Below are 18996 nucleotides of genomic sequence, written 5' to 3'. Positions count from 1 at the left end.
AAACTTCCTGCTGCAGACACAACAACCTGGGAGGAAAACAACCACTGCTCCTGAGTCTCTAATCTACAGGTGTCAAACTCAAGGCCCAGGGGCCAAAGTCGGAACGCCACAGCATAATAATTAATAAATATAATAATTAAAATAAATATAAGACATTCCTTTTTAAATTTTTAGTAAAATTAAAAATTAAAAAATAATTTTAAAACTATATTATTATTAATTTTATTTCTTAGTTTGAAATCATACTTACAGTAAAAAATTGTAATAAAATAAAATAAAAATAATATGACAATCTTTCGTGCTGAATGTATTTGTTCTGCCAATTTTCACAGAAAATGTGTACTGTATGCAGTTGGGATTTCATATTTTTTGTTGTCATTATTATTAATAGGTGTACACAGTAATCCCTCGTTTATCGCGGTTAATTGCTTGCAGACCCCACCGCGCTAAATTCATAAATGGAATATTTTGATACTTATGGCACAGACAACCTGTTTACCATCTTATAGAAGTCCGGTTTTTAACATTATTATAGCCATCTAGACACGGCGTAATCATAACAAATTTGACGCTCTTACTCAAAACATTAAGGTTTGCGATTGTCTGTAAATGGTTTCAAAACAAAAATACAATTAAACAAAACAAAATACATCTGCTGAAACAAACAAAAGGAATGTCGTTCTTTAGGGTTGACATATCTAAAAACTTGGCCACTCCTGAACAGTGTTGAACACTCAATAAGGAAAATATTCAATATTATTATAATACAACACAGTTTTATTGGATTATTGTGCCTGTTGTGAGATAATTCAAACCTGCAATAAAAGCCTGTTGTTGGCTTTTCAATTTCACTGTTGTGCTGCCACCTGTGAAATGTCTTCCAATAAAATGTATTTTAAAAAAAATTAAAATAAAATAAATACATTTTAAAAAGCCTGTTGTTCCGGCGATCAAGTCTGATGCTTGTCTCACCAAACATTACAATAACATTATTGACAGCAAGTGACTAGTGTAGAATACTACATATCATCACAATGTCTTTGAACACGTTTTCTGAATGTCATATTTGTATTTTAGTTCATTTAGTCACTTTTCCGCACGAAAATGATTGATTTAGGCCAAAAATATACAGAATTTGCTTAAATATGCTTACTTTTGACTAATAATAAGCCATATTCAACCATGAAACGGCATAAGTCATTAATTAATCTATTTTTGAAAACCCGTGAAAGAGTAAATTCGAAAGGAAGTGGCGAGAGATGACTGACATCCGTCTTTTCAACGTGCAGCTATCTCTGCTGTGTTGTCAACTCCTCAGTAAGAAAATTAGCTACTGGCTGTCCTAGAAGTTGCTAGGTGACATCATTGGTTAATTTGCATATTATTTGCATATGATATTGCAAGGGATGCTGTAGGAAAAAAAGCATATCCTCGTAGGAGAGACAAAAAAAGTGAGTAAAAACACTTTAATTATGTTTAGAACTATAAATAAACTTTGTTCTTGGTTTGTTCATTTCAAATTGGCCATCACTTCAGCCAGCGCCTCTCAAAGTCTAGCCAGTGTAATAATTCCATTCGAACAAGCCTCCAGCCTCCAGCCTCCAGCTTTTATCTTGCAGTTCCGACTACTTGTTTCATTTATCACACAACTCTGACACACTGACAGGTACGGGACCCAGTCCGAATGAGGCTAGAGTGTAATGAGGAGTGATTTAATGAAGATTAAGAAACATTTACATTTTATATCCCGCTCTGTAAAACAGCAAGATCCACCGCAGCGGCATGATTCATGGATGCATGGAGCTCCACTATGCTCTCAGTGCGCCGCAGGAGCTGACAACGCACTGACGGCTTGTGACTTCTTTGGGGCGGGCCAGACTTCTCAGCAGCACCCGCAGCTGTTCAGTGAGAACAGAAACTGCAAATCAATGCGTGCTTTCACTTTTAAAGGCCCCAAATACCAGAAAACACCCCAAAGACGGCAGAAAAAGTCGCTAGATTTGTCACTAGTCGCGTTTAAGAAAATATGTCGCCAAGAGGGTTTGGAATGTCGGCAGAGTTGGCAACACTTGCTGTGGGTTCCACACGGGCGACTCCGTTTCGTTTGTGAAATTTTTAAAACATTACAAAGAGAGGCGACTCAACAAAGTTTGATGATTAATTATGCAAATTATCCGATGACGTATTTACATCACTCCCAGCTCATCCACCCCACAACCCTGTCCCAGCATTACCACATTCCATTACCACAAAGACGCATTATTGTTTTACAAGAAAACATGCCTTGAACAGTAGCTGTGTAAAAGGGGCTATTGACTGTCGCTGCGGATGTTGGTGACAAAAGATTCAGGTCGTGAGAGAGACAAAAAGTGTGAACAAAATAACTTAAATATGTTGAAACCTAAGTGTGAGACTGTCGGATGCAGTTGCGGACCAGGTGTAACACAAAATTACGCAAAATTCTTTGTTTGTGCAAACATTACAGTATAATATAGTGGATATAAAGGCAGTTGTAGCTGCCTTCTAATTCCCTACTCTGCTTACTCTGCAAGGCGTCACGTTGCACCTCTCAGACACAAGATAATCCCATTCAGACAGCACAGGTGTTGATGGCAATGTGTGTGTGCGTGTCAATTAGGCAACGTAGGCAGGTGCTAAGGGCGCAGTGGTCTCCAGGGGGCGCCCTTAGCGAGATCAACGACCACCACCTTCCGGTTTTCAGTCCCGTCAAGAATCACATCTTCAGTGAATGTAAAAGTAACTTTAAATGTTCACTTCATCCCTTTCATTCATCATTTATATGTATTTAAACGCATTTTGAATTGCTTTCTGCATGTAAAACTATAAAAACATGTTTTGTGTTAACATTTTTGGCTTTCCGGAACAAATTAATTGGACATTATTTCTTATGGGAAAAATTGATTTGGTTAGTGTTCATTTCGGTTGGAATCGAACCGTCTGGAACAAATCAATGACGCTAACCGAGGCTCCTCTGTGCTCCAAATGCACCCATCATTTTTGTACATAGTTTTGCATGTAGTTGTAAGATATTTTATATAGCTTTTGTAGTTTTTTTTATATAGTTATTGCATAGTGTAAATGTAGTTTACGTATAGAGTTAAGAGTGCAAACTGTGTGGTTACTTCAATTGTTTGCTGCTGTTCTATTCATAATTCATTACTATAATTATTTATCCACTTATTTACAAGGTTTTTATTGTGTGGTAAGGGAATTTATGTATTTATTTGTAATTTGCTAACCATGTAATACCAAAAAAGATTGCATTTCTTTTGTAAGCAATCGCAGATTGAGGGATGGCACCCTATAAAATCCCGCCCGGGACGCCACACACACAGTGTATGACTCACAGATGAATTGAAGGCATCTGCAAAGCACAGGAATCTCGCATGTTACAACACGAGTGTGAATGAAAAACCTGACTTTACTGTGGGCTGCGAACTCATGCTTGCACATCTTACAGGACAGCACATTGTGTGTCTACATGACATTGAGGGTTGGTTGTGACGGTTAGGGAAGGTTGAGTCATCAACATCAGAGGTTAACATGTAGCCTTGATGGGTCCCCACTACGACATGAAGAAAATTTCTCGTCTGCGTGTCAGGGTGTGGTTGTCTGGAAATAGGTATGGCTGCTAACAACTGTCCTGCTCAAGGTGTGCAGATGTACAAGTTACACGATGTTTTCTGCAACCTGTGAGAAAATAAGACACCCAGCGATGCTTTCTTTCATTTTAATCTTTTTTTGCATTAAAAATGCTAAAAGTATGGAAGCCCATTTCCGCCACTGAAAGAAAAATATATACATAATGAGATAAAAAGTAAAAATTACGACATGGGAACGTCATAATTACAAGATAAAAACTCGTATAAAAAATTCTTAAAGTCAAACTTATGAGATAAGAAAGTCAGATAAGAGTCAGAATTATCATATGCACAGGCTGTAGTTGGAATTTAGACTTTTTATGTCATACTTATGACTTTATCTCATAATTTTGACTTTTTATCTCATGATTATGACTCTTATCTCACAATTATGACTTTTTTATCTCATAAATTTCTTTCTCTCATAATTATTACTTACCATCGGGATATTTTTTTTATCATATCGGTCAATATACAAAAAGATTTAAAAATAAATACAAAATACAAAAATAATAATGAAAAATGAAATTAAAATGAATTCAATTTAAAAATAAAAAAATAAGAAAAAAAATAAGAAAGGCAATATAGGTCAATATATGCTAAGCTATCACAACAAAACAACCACATCTTACCTTTGTGTTATAGGTGCATATTCACAAATTTTCTTTTTAGAATATGCTGTGGGCCAATAAACCTAATTCTGACTCTGAATTAAAAAAAAAAAGAGCTGCGGGCTGAAAATGGCTCCCAAACCGCTCTTTGGACACGTAATCGATTGACATCCTGCAATACCTGCTAGTCCCCCCTGCTCGAGAAGACCCATTTGAAGACATGCCTTTCTAACGTTTACCAATGAAAGGTTGTTGACTTGGCCTTGGTCATGAGTTTGGGGTCAGTCCCCTCAGTTCAAACACTGGAGAAAAAAGTCCACAGATAGAGGTTTTACCGTGAAGCGCAGCTGAGCTGAATGCACGCTCCACGGCGGCCGTGCATATGAATTTGTGCATGACCACACCAGATGATGACACCCATTCCTGCTCCGTCTGTACTTGCCTGTTTGCCTCTTAATGAAAATGGATCAGCTCATGAGACTACAGTGCATATACTGTACAGTAGATCAGGGGTGTCACAACTTTTTCCACCAAGGAATGCATAGAGGAAAATTGAACATTGCAGGGACCATTTTGACACACTTTGTACATTAAAGATGTTTAAAAACAATCCAAGGCACAGTGCTTAAAGGGGTTTATTCGACCACCTGTCATAAAAAGGAGAAAAGTCATATTTTTTCAATATTTCAAAAGATAAAAAGGTTATTTATTGGGCAAACAAGCGATTTTTTTTTTACACTTAACCAATTACATATACATTTTATGTTGAGAATGTTAATAAATTAAAAATATGTTAATATTTTTTCTGGGGTGGGGTTGGAAAATAGTACAAAAAAGGCTAAAGACGACATTATATACATTTAAACACACTTGGTGTCAGCTTTGGATTATAGTTGACCAAATGTATTGTTTTTAATGTTATTAGTAAAACAAAATTAATACCTTTCCCCGCCCCCAATTTTATAGTTTTATTTATTTTAGGGTCTTTATGCACCATATTGTTTTCCCATGTGCCACAAGCCAACAAAAAACGAGCTGCATGCTGAAAATGTTCATTTTTAAATTTAAATGTAGTTCATTTTTTTAAAAAAAAGGTTACAAAGAAAAAAAAGTCATGTCAGCTTTGCATTGTAGGTGACAAAGCATACAGTATCTTATTAGTATGGACTTTTTCTTGTTACATCACCCCTTTTTGTTCTTTTTTTCCCCTATTTATTTTATTTCTATGTACTACAGGCCATAAAAAACAAGGTGTCAACCGCAAATGGCCCCAGGCCACACTTTGGACACCTTGGCCAATAGAAGCAATGAAAAATTGATTTTGGTAATGATCAATGCTGTTGCTGTGGCATAAACTTTTTTCTTGTAAGCCCTCCCCAAAATGTGTCCCTGAAACTTTTTGCAAAGTTCTAATGTGGGCCGTCTTTAATTTTATTTTCATTATATGCCGCGGGCCAATAAAAAATGAGCTGGACACAAGCCCATCTTGACTCTGCAGGTAAAAGACAGCTAAACGCTGGACTGGTTGCTGGTCAATCGCATTGCAAGGTACATACACTGTCTGCAGTAAACCAAGCACTGTACACGCTAGTGTTTCCCACAGGACTGCAATCTATAGGTGGTGTTGGGCTAGCTAATGTAATCATCTAATTTGCATAATTGACCACGACGCAAACTGTGAAATAACTATCTGAATCAAAAAGTAAGTTCAACAATATATATTCTACTTGAAGTGAATACAAGCAACTGCAATGCCAGCGCTGGAGAGAAAGGGTCAGCCACCCAGCCAAGTTCCGGGGTCCAAGAGGTCTCTAAAGTGAAACTGAGTTCCTCTTCCTCGTAAGCCTTCTGTGGAGGAGAGTCCAATGTTCAGGAAACTTCCTGTCAGCTGTTTGTTAGTGTATTAGTCTGATGTGGTTTAAACCAGTGTTGGCTAGGTGGCTGGGCGTCTCAGCCAGGAGACAGGACTCATAATGAAACTGTGTGTGTTTGTGTGTGTGCGTGATAATTAATAAGAAGAGGATGTATTTGTTCCAAGTGAAAGGTCTTGTGATTGTGTGTTACCTCTCTGTTGCAGATAAGCACAAATAGGTTGCATTCCTTATCCAAAACTGAGTGGAAAATATTCCATTCCTAACAACATGTACAGGCAATTAAAAAAAAAGTAATGTAAAAATGTAAGTCTGCACTGATTTTAAAGCTATTGTACATCTAATATCTCACTATATTGTTGAACAGATGTGTTGTAATTGGCGACCAAGTCAGCTGTACGTAGTTGTAACAACAAGTTACCCTGACAGTCGCATTATGTGTTTGTGCGCGAAGGAGAAGCCAAATCTAAAAATTATTTTAAAAAGTTACTTCAGTTGATCTCAGCCATGACTGACATGGACATGCCATGACTATCGAGTGAAAAAAAGGTTCTCCTCTCATTCCGTGTGGAAGTGGTACGTTTTTGGCTTCTTTGTCCTTCTTCCCCACTCCATATTAATCACTTTAAGTTGGAGTGGAGAGGCTAATTAGTTAGCTCGGTAGCTTGCTATGCTAGTGGTGGCCATCTACTATGTCCCTGCAGTGATTCCATAGCCTGCCTGTGCCAAGTCATAAAAAGGTTTTCTTTGCTCTAACTACAAAAATATTCAGTTTCTTAATTTAGAATCCTACATACTGGAAACTCACTTATCGCAGTCGAGCCAATTAACCGCAAAAAACGAGGGACGACTGTATAACATCAGTGATCCAAAATGTAGATCCTATTTGCCCATATCTCAGCAGATTCATACAAAGCATGCATCAATATTTATAACTTAGAGAATAATACAAACAACGTGGTTCACAACTGCAATTAGAGCTGCAACCATTAATCGATGGTTAATCGATTACCCAATTAATCGACTATTTTGGTAATCGATTAATCGTTTGATTTGGAAATATCCTCTGATTTCAGCCAATATTTTTTCATTTCCTTAGTCATCCATGAAAGCAGACCTATTATCTGTGTGTTCTAGCCTGTTTTCTGATACGTTGCGGACCCAGTCACTAATTCTAGTTGTTTGCTTCATATTAATTTGGTTCATCTGTGGCCTAACCGATTACTCCATGAATTTAAACAACAAGCCTCAGATTAAATCGACTAAGAAAATGATCATGATTGCATTTGTACATTTGTTGCTTTACTAAAGCAAACATTTACATTTTTTATTATTTTAACAGAATATTCAAGCGGCAACCTGGTGTTTGTGCACTTATTTGCTCTGTCAGCTCAAATCTTCGATTTCTAAATAAAGAGGCAGAAATTAAAAATGTTTTTTATTTAAATTTAAAAAAAAAAGATTCATCGAGTAATCGAATAAGTTAGTTGCAGCCCTAACTGCAATGTAAAACTATATAAGTGTACCATAGCACAGAACAATCCAAACATCTGCTGCTTCTAAAAAGAACTAGATGTGATTGTTGGTTTACACAAAAAGTGGGTCAGGCCAGAGAGGAGGGAGGGATGAACAGACAGGCCGGTCCAGACCTCGTAAGCCCTACTGGTAAACTCGTCATTAATCTGATTATTGTACACCCTTGCTATACATATCGGACACAGGCAGGGCTCCGCCAGTATTCTCCAAGCTTCCCTTGCTACATTCCAGCAACATTTGGAATGGTTTCGAAGGCACTCATTAGGGCCTGGTGGCTCCCCAACATCTATAAACAGAAGCACTTTGGAGTTATTTTTTGCTGGAGCTACTGTTACTCTGCCTACATCTAGCTACATAACGCAGCCTGACAATCAGGGGTGTACATCAGTGGGGCTATGATCTGTTTTCCGATACGACACATTTGTATTTCCTGGAAAATGATCAACTGCAAGCACTGCACCGCTTTAAAATGTCTAGTGTGAAAGGTTTTACATGCTGTTTCCATCTTACATAGTTTTTGTGAAATTAAGAGACTACACTGTTAGACGTAGATGCCAAAAACCTTTTTTTTTTGCAGAACTGTGTTTTGTTGCATGGTCATCTTAGCACAGCAACTGGTGCTAGTGTTTGTTCTGGTCCCAAATTTGGGCGACAATTAAAAAAAAAAAATACAGTAATTAAGCCATATTTAATTTTGTCTGTGCCGATCAATCAACCATTTGATCAAAACCAAGAGTTAAAAACAAAAAGTGTTGCAGGGGATTAGAAGTACAGTACCTCCCCCATTAAAGAAGCACAGAGTCCTGTGCTAAGTAAAGCAAACAGATGCAAACCATGTGGCTTACTGCAATCTGGTACAGCTTAAGAGGCATCTGCTTGGACAAATGTCATTTGAATGAAGAAAGGTACAAGTACCTTCCTCCTGCGTTTAGGTTTTAAATGCATCAAATTGTAAAATTGTTCTTGTGACCATTATGACCTCAGTGTTATGCTATAACATTATTGTCAAGAAAGCATGGTTTGTTATTGCACTTATAAAATGTTTTGTGTCCATTATTCCATTTAATTTAACCAATATTAGTTATGATTATGCACTAACATACATGCATTTCTGCTAAGATCCACATTAAAATGTGGTTTCCTATGTTAACTAACATTTTAGCATGAATAGTAAAGATATTTTCTCTAGAACAGCAATCAGCAAATGGTGGACCTCGGTCCGGATACGGCCCTTTACGGACACATGATCAATTAACGTTTATGGGAATTATAATGTAATAATACACTGTAATCATGTTCACTGACCGATCGCAGCGGCAGATTGCGAGCGTAATTTCGGTTACGTCACTCAAAATGAGCCCAAAAAATTGTTTGTTTACTTCCAGAGAGCTGAATGGCAACCATGGCTTGCTAGATCCCTGTAAGAAAAATCTGCAGTCATAACATTCATTTCCAGCAGAGCAACTAAAACTAATGGGCGCCACACACGGGAGGTGACAAACGACTGCGATTGGCGAAACTCGTCACCAACGCGTAGCAAACCATGCACACGGGCAGCAACAAGTGTCTGTTACCAGCGAAGCCAGTGAGCGATTTGTTCACATCCAGAGTGAATTGTACGAGTCTCCCACGGTTTTGATTGGCTGTCAGATGTGGAGGGAATATGGAGGTATCAAAGTAGCTCAGAGGAGGAAAAGCAGCCGTTGTTGATCGAGTACTCTTGCTAGTACCGGATCTTAGTAGTATTGAAATGTCAATGTAAAATGAACGGAAACTGAGCAGATATGCTTACTCTGGCACAGAAGAGTTCCCATGCCACTCTTTTCTTTATATCTCTATATTCTGAAATAGAGTTGTGAAGGAGTGCTTCTGCTGAGACCTTACTCAAAAGGTAAACAGGACGAGGAATTGTGTGACAAAATCAAGCAAATCCCAATTTCAGCTACAACAATTACAAGAAAATCTGAAACTTTAACAGATGCCGCTTTTCTTTTAACGAGACACTTATTGTTTTCTAAAAAAACAATGCAGAAGCCTCCTCTGCTGTTCATTTCATTGTTTGTACAGTCCAACCTTTTATTTATGTAAAATTTGGTTCTGTTTTCTTTTAACCACATTGTTCAGCAGGTGCGTCAAGTTAACTGTGTTGTATTGAAACACTAGGGCTAGAGCTTCATTACATTCCATATTCATATGAGCTGGTCTGTTTGATGCAATTTAAGGCAAAATTAGTCTCGGACCTTCGTTGTGAAAAAAAATTGCATTAACAGACCTTACTCGATTTTAATTGAAGACCCTGCTCTAGAAGCTGTCTGTTCAGGTTGTATTCATTCGTCTGCTTGCGGGCACGTTTTATTCAATTGTACTGCTCATTAATCTCAAATAACTTGTCTGATCTCTTGTCTATTTTGGAGCTACCAGTAGATTTTTCCATTGACAATGAGAAAAAAAACTATTGGGGCAAAACTGAACTCATAAACACAATATCAGCTGATAACACTGTCAGTCACTGACAGTTAGCTCCTCTGCCAAAAGCGTGGCCATTACAGTCATTTCCGGACTATAAGCTGCTAATTTTTCCCCACACACTTTGAACCCTTCGGCTTAAACAATGATGCGGCTGATTTATGGCTAAAACAGCTGCAGTTCCCTTGATGCTTAGTGTCAAAACAGAAAGTAGTGCATTTCTGCAATAGAAAGTCTTAGGCAGCGATCATGTTTTGATCTGACAAATCATAAGTTTGATCAAGTGTATATTTACTACAGCTTCTGCTTCTGCGGCAGCTGTTGAACTCCGATGAAAAAAAAGCATCTCACTCATCGGAGCTAACGAGTGACACTGGGAACACGGAGTGTAGGTAGGATTGCAAGGTTTATAGTGTTTCTGTGTAAATAGCCCATGTTACAACTTGGACACAACTTGGTCCAAATTTAAGTTTTATGTATAAAAATCTAGATATAGAATGTAAAATATTGATCCCCAGCAAAGGTAAAGATGTTCATTCAGCAAGTCTTTTTTTGGTCTTTGTCTAAACAATATAAACATTTGACATGATATTCGGTTGACTTTATTTTTGCCAGTGCCTTACAGCATCCTTGGGGATATGATGTGCTCTTGTATACATTAGAATACTGTAAGAATGCCACTTTCATATACTTGGCACCTTTATTTTATAATGTAAGATTGATGTCTATTGTATTGAATCGTATCGTTCTGTTTTTAAAATATATCATTTTTTAATCCTATCGTAACCTGCGTATCTAGATTCTAATCGAATCATCTATCACAAAGCGATTTACATCCCAAAGGCATGCACAGACCAACTCATTTTAGTTTAGTTTAGTTTAGTTGATCACTGATAAACCAGTCACAGTTCATGCCTGCCACCACTCTATTCAAATGTCATCCCAAAAACAATAACATCAAATAACAGACCCCTCAAAAATGCTGATAGCAAAGCAGACAACAAAGCATTACTCAAGGATGGACTTCAAACACTGAGCCAGCAGAACTTACCTTCACAGAGACAAAGATAGATATGGACAGACGTCCCAAAGGATGTCTCCTCAGGCCTGGGAGACAGTGGAGCAGAAAAAGCCTGCGCAAGCAAAAGATGAAGAAAGCAGAAAGATGTTTGTTAAACAGCAGCGAAGCAGCAGCATGCAGTTAGATGCCCGTGCACGACTCCTTTTGAGCTGGACCTGCTTATTATTTATAAGGTTTGGAGGTGCTTGGAAGGTGGCACATTTTGGGTGTCAGAGTGAAATGTCACACATGGAGCATGTAGGCCAAGCTTAACGAGCGGGCAAGGGACCTCCGAGCCCTTATTGCGGTTAGCTCCCACCACTACATGAACCTGCTTCGGCAAGAACTTGCAAAGGGAGGCAAAAAGGACCACAACAGATTCTGCATTAGGCGTGTCAGAATTGATTCTAGTGCTTTGTTTTGTTTTACAAATACATTGAAATTCAATTTTAAACTAACGTAACAAAACTATAAATGGATCCCCTCACAAATTCACAGATATTAAATTTATTTCTATTTTTTTTTAATGTATAGCATACATGTAGTACTGTTAGAAAGCCGAAATTTTTTCCATTATGTCTTTATGCTTCACTGGTAAGGTTTTTTGTCAAGCGTTGAGATTTTGCACATTGTTCAGCGTTCCTTGAACGCACCATAGCTGTGTGCTGAGACGCAAAAGCTTGTTTGGCTACAGAAGCACTAGCTTCGACAGTCCAGCCGGTCCCAGAACACAAGTTAATATATGATCGTAAGTACCGTATTTGACTACAAGTTGCTTTGGAGTAAGAAGAAAACCATGTGAGAGGGAGAGGGCAATGTTTACAGGGGGGGTCTCCAAACTTTTTTCAGTGAGGGCCACATAGTAAAAAATGAATGGGTGACATTGATATTTTGTAAAGCAGCACATGTAGATGTGCTAAGAAGTTGTAGATATTTCACTGGAAAAAAAGGTGAAAAAGCATATCATTAGTATGAACTTTGGTCTTTGCTGTTTTTTTCCTAATTTCTGCTGTTCTCTTAAATTTTCCAAACAGTGGTGTGAAAAAGTGTTTCCCCCCTTCCTGATTTCTTATCTTTTGGCATGTTTGTCACACTTAAATGTTTCAGATCAAACAAATTAAAATTAAATGACCCTGTGTGAAAAAGTGCCCCTAAACCTAATAACTGGTTGGACCACCCTTGGCAGCAACAACTGCAATCAAGCATTTGCGATAACTTGCAATGAGTCTCTTACAGCGCTGTGGAGGAATTTTGGCCCACTCATCTTTGCAGAATTGTTGTAATTCAGCCACATTGGGGGGTTTTCCAGCATGAACCGCCTTTTTTAAAGGTCATGCCACAGCAGGACTTTGACTAGGCCACTCCAAAGTCTTCCTTTTGTTTTTCTTCAGCCATTCAGAGGTGGACTTGCTGGTGTGTTTTGGATCATTGTCACAAACAAACATTCTCCTTCAGGATTATTTAAGAAAACAGCAGAATTCATGGTTCCATTTATCTTAAGTCTTCCACGTCCTGAGGCAACAAAACAGCCCCAGACCACCACACTACCACCACCATAATTTACTGATGGTATTTATTTTCTTTTTCTGAAATGCAGCTTTACTTTTACGCCAGATGTAATGGGACACACACCTTCCAAAACGTTCACGTTTAGTTTCGTCAGACCACAGATTATTTTCCCAAAGCTCTTGGGGATCATCAAGATGTTTTCTGGCAAAATTGACAAGCCTTAATGTTCTTTTTGTTCAGCAGTGGTTTTCGTCTTGAAACTCTGCTATGCATGCCGTTTTTGCCCAGTATCTTTCTTATGGTGGAGTCATGAACACTGACCCTAACCGAGACAAGTGAGGCCTGCATTTCTTTGCATGTTGTTGTGGGGTCTTTTGTGTCCTCTCGGATGAGAAGATGCTGTGCTCTTGGGGTAATTTTGGTTGGCCCGCTACGCCTGGGAAGGTTCACCACAGTTCCATGTTTCGCCATTTGTGGATAATGGCTCTCACTATGGTCCCAAAGCCTTATAAATGGCTCTATAACCTTTTCCAGATTGATAGATCTAATTTAATCTCAGTTAAGCTATGTTTTAACAGGGGTGGGGCAATCACTTTTTCACACAGGGCCACGGAGATTTGGATTGTTTTCTCCCTTAATAAAAAAAGTTTCATCTAAAAACTGCATTTTGTCTTCAGTTGTGTTGTCATTGACTAATATTTGAATTAGTTTGATGATCTGAAACATTTAAGTATGACAATCATGCAAAAAAAAAATCAGGAAGGGCGCAGACACTTTTTCACAGCGCTGTACTTCAACTTTCTTCTCAATTTTCATAACTCTTCTCGTGATATTTTGACTTTATTCACATATAACTTTTTGTACTTTAGAAACATTTAGCTATTTTTATGTTTGAAAATGTTTAACTTGAACAAAAAATATGTACAATTTGCTTAAATATGCATACTATTTTACTAATAATAGCCCTTAGTCAACTACAAAACAGCAATCATTTATTAACAAATTCATGTTTGAAAAACCACGAAAGAGTGAGGGAGCAATTTCGAACTGCGGTGTAACAAAGGACTGTAGTGCATTTTAGGTTCAACCTGAAATTTCACTCCAAAGCCGAATATCCCTAACTTTTTTTAGTATATATTTATGTGATCTCTATGCGTCAGACTGAACAGAACAGTATTGAATGCAATACATGAATGATGCAACAACAAAAAGACATGCAAAAAATAAGGCATGCGTGATAAGGCATGTACACGTCAAAAGGATTGGAATTAAAGAGCTCTGAAAGTATGAAGTCTAGTGAAAGAAAATAAGAGAGAACAATGCAGAGTTGCAAGGTATACCAGAAAAAGTCTAAACCACTTACAGCTCCCGCTGTATGACAGAAAGCGGAGGTCCCATTAAATTGTGAACACAAACAGGAAGTGCCTATATTTTTGACTATCCAAGTTTATTTGTGGCGGAATGTACAGTGATCCCTCGTTTATTGCGGTTAATTGGCTCCAGACCCAACCGTGACAAGTACATTTCCGCAAAGTAGGATACCTTATTTATAAATTGAATACTTTTGTAGTATGTACCTGTTTACAACCTTCTAATTACGATTTTTAACATTATTAGAGCCATCCAGACATGAAATAACACCCCTATACACTTGTGTTACCCAGTTTAGTAGACACAATAACAGAAAATAAGCCATTTAAGACATAAATAAGACTCAATACAATTGTACAATTGTGTTCCAGTGCTAGGAGAGATGAACAGGGGCGGACAGGAAGTGACGTCGGGGGTTCAGACAGCCACAACAGTCGGCCATGTCAAGGATTATTATAGTAACTTCACTGACACCTAGTGACCAGTGTAGAATACTACATATCATCACAACTTCTTTGAATGCATCTTCTGAATGCCTTATATTTGTATTTTAGTCCTTTTAGCCATGTATAACCAAAACGCCAACACTTGACCCAACAAAAGGCAAAACATTTTAAGCTTTTGTGTCGCATTTTGTTTGTAAAAAGATTTTATGTTGGATACAAGTCTTTTTCCAAAATGAATGAAACATTGTTCCAGAAAGACTGCAGAGAGAAATGAGCAGTGTTCCTAAACTTGAAATCCTTAAATGCAAATCGATATTGGTGTAAGTGTCAATATTGCAGTATTGAGTTATGTTACTGTTTGCTCAGTCAATAGCCTGAAGCTCTGTGTCTCTCTTAGAAGAAAGCAAGTGACAGTTCAGAGTAGATCCCAGAGAGGCAAAATACAGCAGCAAAGTCAAAGAAAGGGATAAGTCAGCCTTTTCCCACACATACAGCTGTTCTATCATTTCATTCCCTACACATAACAGGACCATCCACACTCCCATGGACACTAGCTGAGGGTGGCTTGGCGTAATCCGCTACATGTCGCATGCAATACTGCCAAAGATTAACCCAGAATCTGATTGTCCTGCTGTTCACCCAGGAAAACACTCAGCATTTCTATAAACTGAAGGTTCCAAAAGTTCTACGCAAAATAAAGCACCAAAGAACTATGGAGTGAAGATGGCGTGTAGATTAACAGGGCCAACCAGAGGCCTGACACTGACTGGGTGGGAATTAACATCAAGCATTGACTTGTTTCATGTTTCCACAAAATTCCACTGGCTTGGAGCTGGAGGAGGATTTGACCTAACTCCCTGCTAACCCCCCACAGCCCCACCCAACCCAACTGCAGCTTGTCAGGACTTCCCAAGCTCCCCCACGTGGATTCCAGTTAGACTTCAGACCACTGCCTAAAGAAAATGAAATCTTTTGACACAAGAAATGGTTGTCCTAGTTTTTCAATATACTCCACACCTTGCCTGAAGAACAGAAACACCCTCTTCCCTTGATAGAACAGCCAACATTTTTCATGTTTTGGAGGACTCCAAATCTAGTGTATTGACCAAATGCCGTTCTAACACTTTAGAAGTTATTTTGACTGCCCATTATCACTGAGTGTCATTGACATTCCATTGACTCCCATCACTATGTCCCTCTGGAAGTCTTTTTTTCGGTCTGGACGCAGGGTCATAAACATGGACGCATTCACTTCAAACTTGGATGCTATCCATGTGCTTGAAAGTAGGAGTGCAAGCCAAAACTATAAGTCAAACAGCTTTACCTAAAATGTACCTATTGGATGTATCGTCTGTAGCAACTGCTGACATGGACGCATTACTGCCACCACGGTAAACAAGCTATTAGGAAGCCGCTCTATTATGTCTTTGTTGCATATCTTATCATGGAGAACCCACACAAACAAAAAAGCAGCTTAAGGGTGCGCTCACGCTAAGTAGTCCAGTACTATTATACAGTGGATCCCTGCACACTCGCGGTTCAGCATTTACGGTAATTGGTAATAATTAATATGTGGTAATACAGTTAACATGTACAGCATACATGCTGTCCATAGTTCTGACAACCATGCTAAATACTACATCATGACTGATTGCATCTGTCCATCGATCGTCTTACATTTAAACCTGGATGGTGTCACAAGTGAACAATGGCAATTGAAGAGAGAGTGTTTGTGTGTGATAGACATTTTATAGGTGTATCAGTTACTCGCGTTTTTTTCACCCTTTGCGGATGGTCTTGAACGTAACCCCAGCATAAAGCGGGGATCTACTGCACTTGTATTTTTGTCAGCAGATCAAATAATTCTCTCAGTAAAGCATATGCATAAACTCGCGCCTCGATTAGGTCGTTTATGCTGCATGTCGACTGTGCAACAAAACTCGCATTCAAAACAGCAGGTCTTTTGGATTACATACAATCACAGGACTTTTTCAGAGGGTATTAAAGAAATAAAATACGTCAAAAAGGTTGCTGGAGTTCCTCCATTTGACGTTTCCGAAAACTTCAACAAACTGTAATGAGCAACTCGACCCCTTTGCTGAAAAGAGCCAGGTATGATTTATGCTTCTGGGCTTCCAGGTAGCTCAGATTTCTGTTGGGTTTTGATAAGCATCTCCTGGTATGGCATTAGGTGACATCATATCCAAAGTTTTGGTGCAAGTCAGCACACTCAGTCCTAGGGTCCGCTTGGAAACAGACCGAAACGATCTCGGACCAAAAATGACAAGTACGCCTTGACACATTTCAGTCCGTCAGTAAATAGACTTTAATACAAGAGTAGGCACGGCCAACCACACGAATGCACCAAATCACTAGATGTGTCGACCTAATGCGACCGAAACCAGGCAATAGTTGGCAAAGCACAACAGAAAGGTGAGCAAAATATAAACATGCCTCCTCCATAAGAGGATAAATACTTGCACCAAATTCTCAGACAAGAGCTGTCCTATGTAGTCATACTGCTGTAGTGTTTGTCCCAACTAGTCGTTGAGCATGAACTGATAAAGCCTGCGTGGATTGGAGGCGCAACGTCTTCTAAGGCAACATGAACAGTCCAGCTGCAATCATTTGTCATCAGAAAGCCATCTCCTTGCAGAACATTTCCAGGAACATTTCTATATAATTCCATCCATCCATCCTTTTTCTATGCCGCTTATCCTCACTAGGGTAGCGGGTATGCTGCAGCCTATTCCAGCTGACTTCGGGCGAGAGGCGGGCTACACCCCGGACTGGTCGCCAAACAAACATTCACACTCACATTCATGATTCCCTCACAATTTAGAGTCTCCAATTAACCTAACATGCATGTTTTTGGAATGTGGGAGGAAACCGGAGTACCCGGAGAAAACCCACGCACGCACGGGGTGAACTTCTCGATCTCCTGACTGTGTGGCCAGCATGCTAACCACTCGGCCACCGTGCTGCCCTCTATATAATTCATATGTATATATATGGTAAAAGGTCAGCTGGTAAAACTTCCAGAGTAGGAAAAAAGTCATGTAATCATAATTAACCTAGAAGTGTTGTGTTGTGCACAGCCCTTAGGCCAGGGGTATTTAATTTTGTGCAAAGGCTTTAAAATAACTTTATAAACATTTATATAAATAAGACAAATTTATTTATATACTGTGTGTGTTTATAAGACAAAGCTTTGTTTTATTATTTGTTATTAATATCAACATTTCAGCTGCTTCTCTTTACATTTTACTTTTTGCTCTATTTTTGCTGGGTTTTCTGGTTTAATTTTATTTGTACAATGTACCACAAAAATTTCAATCTGCGAGCTGCAAATGGCCCACCCCCGGGCTGCACTTGGCACGCCCCTGTCTTTGGCTGTCTTGGTCCACCTGTTTGGTCCGGTCCTGGAAACGGTCGACTGCGTTCACACTTGAGCAATGAACTGTAGTAGCAGAACAAGCGAGCTCGAGTTCGTTTTAATGGGACCAAACACTGCAAGTGTGAACGCAACCTAAGACTACCCGGATTGTGTTGATTGCAACAAAAATATCACCCTACTAAATAAAATGCTATGAAAACATAAGATACTATGCGTAAAATAGTATTTCATTAAGAACCAAGACCGAAGAACCACCGACATACATTACTAATTGTTATTATGGTAGCAGCATAAAATAATACTGATAACAAAAGTACTGCTTCATAGTGCAGGCGTCATCAAGTGCCATATGTTAGCATTTGGGCTTTAACACGCAAAAATATGCTTGAAGTTTCCAGATAAGAGTACTACGTTGCCACTACAATATTGAACATACCGTATGTGCTCAGTCAACAGGTGAAGTTGCTTACCTGTTTCGATCGCTCCGTGCTGGAGGAACAACCCAGAGGTAAAACTCCACCTGGGCGCCGAGGTGCCTCCCTCCCGGGTTGAACGCTTGAACAATCAGATGTTAAAAGCGAAGTCTTGCTCCAAAGTTAAGTCTTCATTTCAACATCTTCCAAGTTTTACTCCACTCCGCCATTATTACGTCAATAATGCCCGGGGTTAAGGTGCTTGTTAGCAAGGTCCGTGTTGGTAAAACACTCAACTAGTATTTCTGCGGCTGAGATGAAACCATGTGTGCTTACCTCTAAAGTTTACGGACGCACTTTAGAGTTCGATAGCGAGGCGTCCTCCCTCCACAATCGTGGCTGTCTTCTCAGGCTGTAATCAGACGCTGCTCGTCACAATATCCATTCATCCTATTACACGTTAACCCTTCACTGTCTGCCGAGCTACACTGTGCTGCCTTTCAGGACCGTAGGGAAACCCGCAATCTAACCTTGAAAACATCAATAATTGATTCGTTTTCGGGCTTCACGAGAAGTATAGTTACTCAACAACCTCCACTGTGCTGCCCTACAGAACCGTCGGGCAAATCAGTATTGAATCCTGAACGCACAACT

At 39.0% G+C, this 18996-nt stretch overlaps 1 protein-coding gene across 4 annotated transcripts in view; it reads right to left on the bottom strand.

Annotated features, from left to right (window-relative positions):
* The window catches only part of pacsin3 (protein kinase C and casein kinase substrate in neurons 3), a 58754-nt gene extending 39979 nt beyond the window's left edge, over positions 1-18775 (bottom strand). Inside the window, exons 1-3 of one of the 4 annotated variants that reach the window (XM_054769959.1) lie at positions 18679-18744; positions 18400-18484; positions 11198-11279 (exon numbers count right to left, since the gene is read on the bottom strand). The gene's annotated coding sequence lies outside the window, so the exon portion shown is untranslated. Of the gene's footprint in view, positions 1-11197; positions 11280-18399 lie in introns of all 4 variants that reach the window. The other 3 variants (XM_054769958.1, XM_054769960.1, XM_054769956.1) reach the window with 3 other exon arrangements.
* Positions 18776-18996: the final 221 nt, after the last annotated feature.

Source organism: Dunckerocampus dactyliophorus, chromosome 3 (assembly GCF_027744805.1).
Source record: "Dunckerocampus dactyliophorus isolate RoL2022-P2 chromosome 3, RoL_Ddac_1.1, whole genome shotgun sequence".
Taxonomy (NCBI): Eukaryota; Metazoa; Chordata; class Actinopteri; order Syngnathiformes; family Syngnathidae; genus Dunckerocampus; species Dunckerocampus dactyliophorus.
Note: the sequence above shows the minus strand (reverse complement) of the source record. Positions and strands in the feature narration are given on the sequence as shown.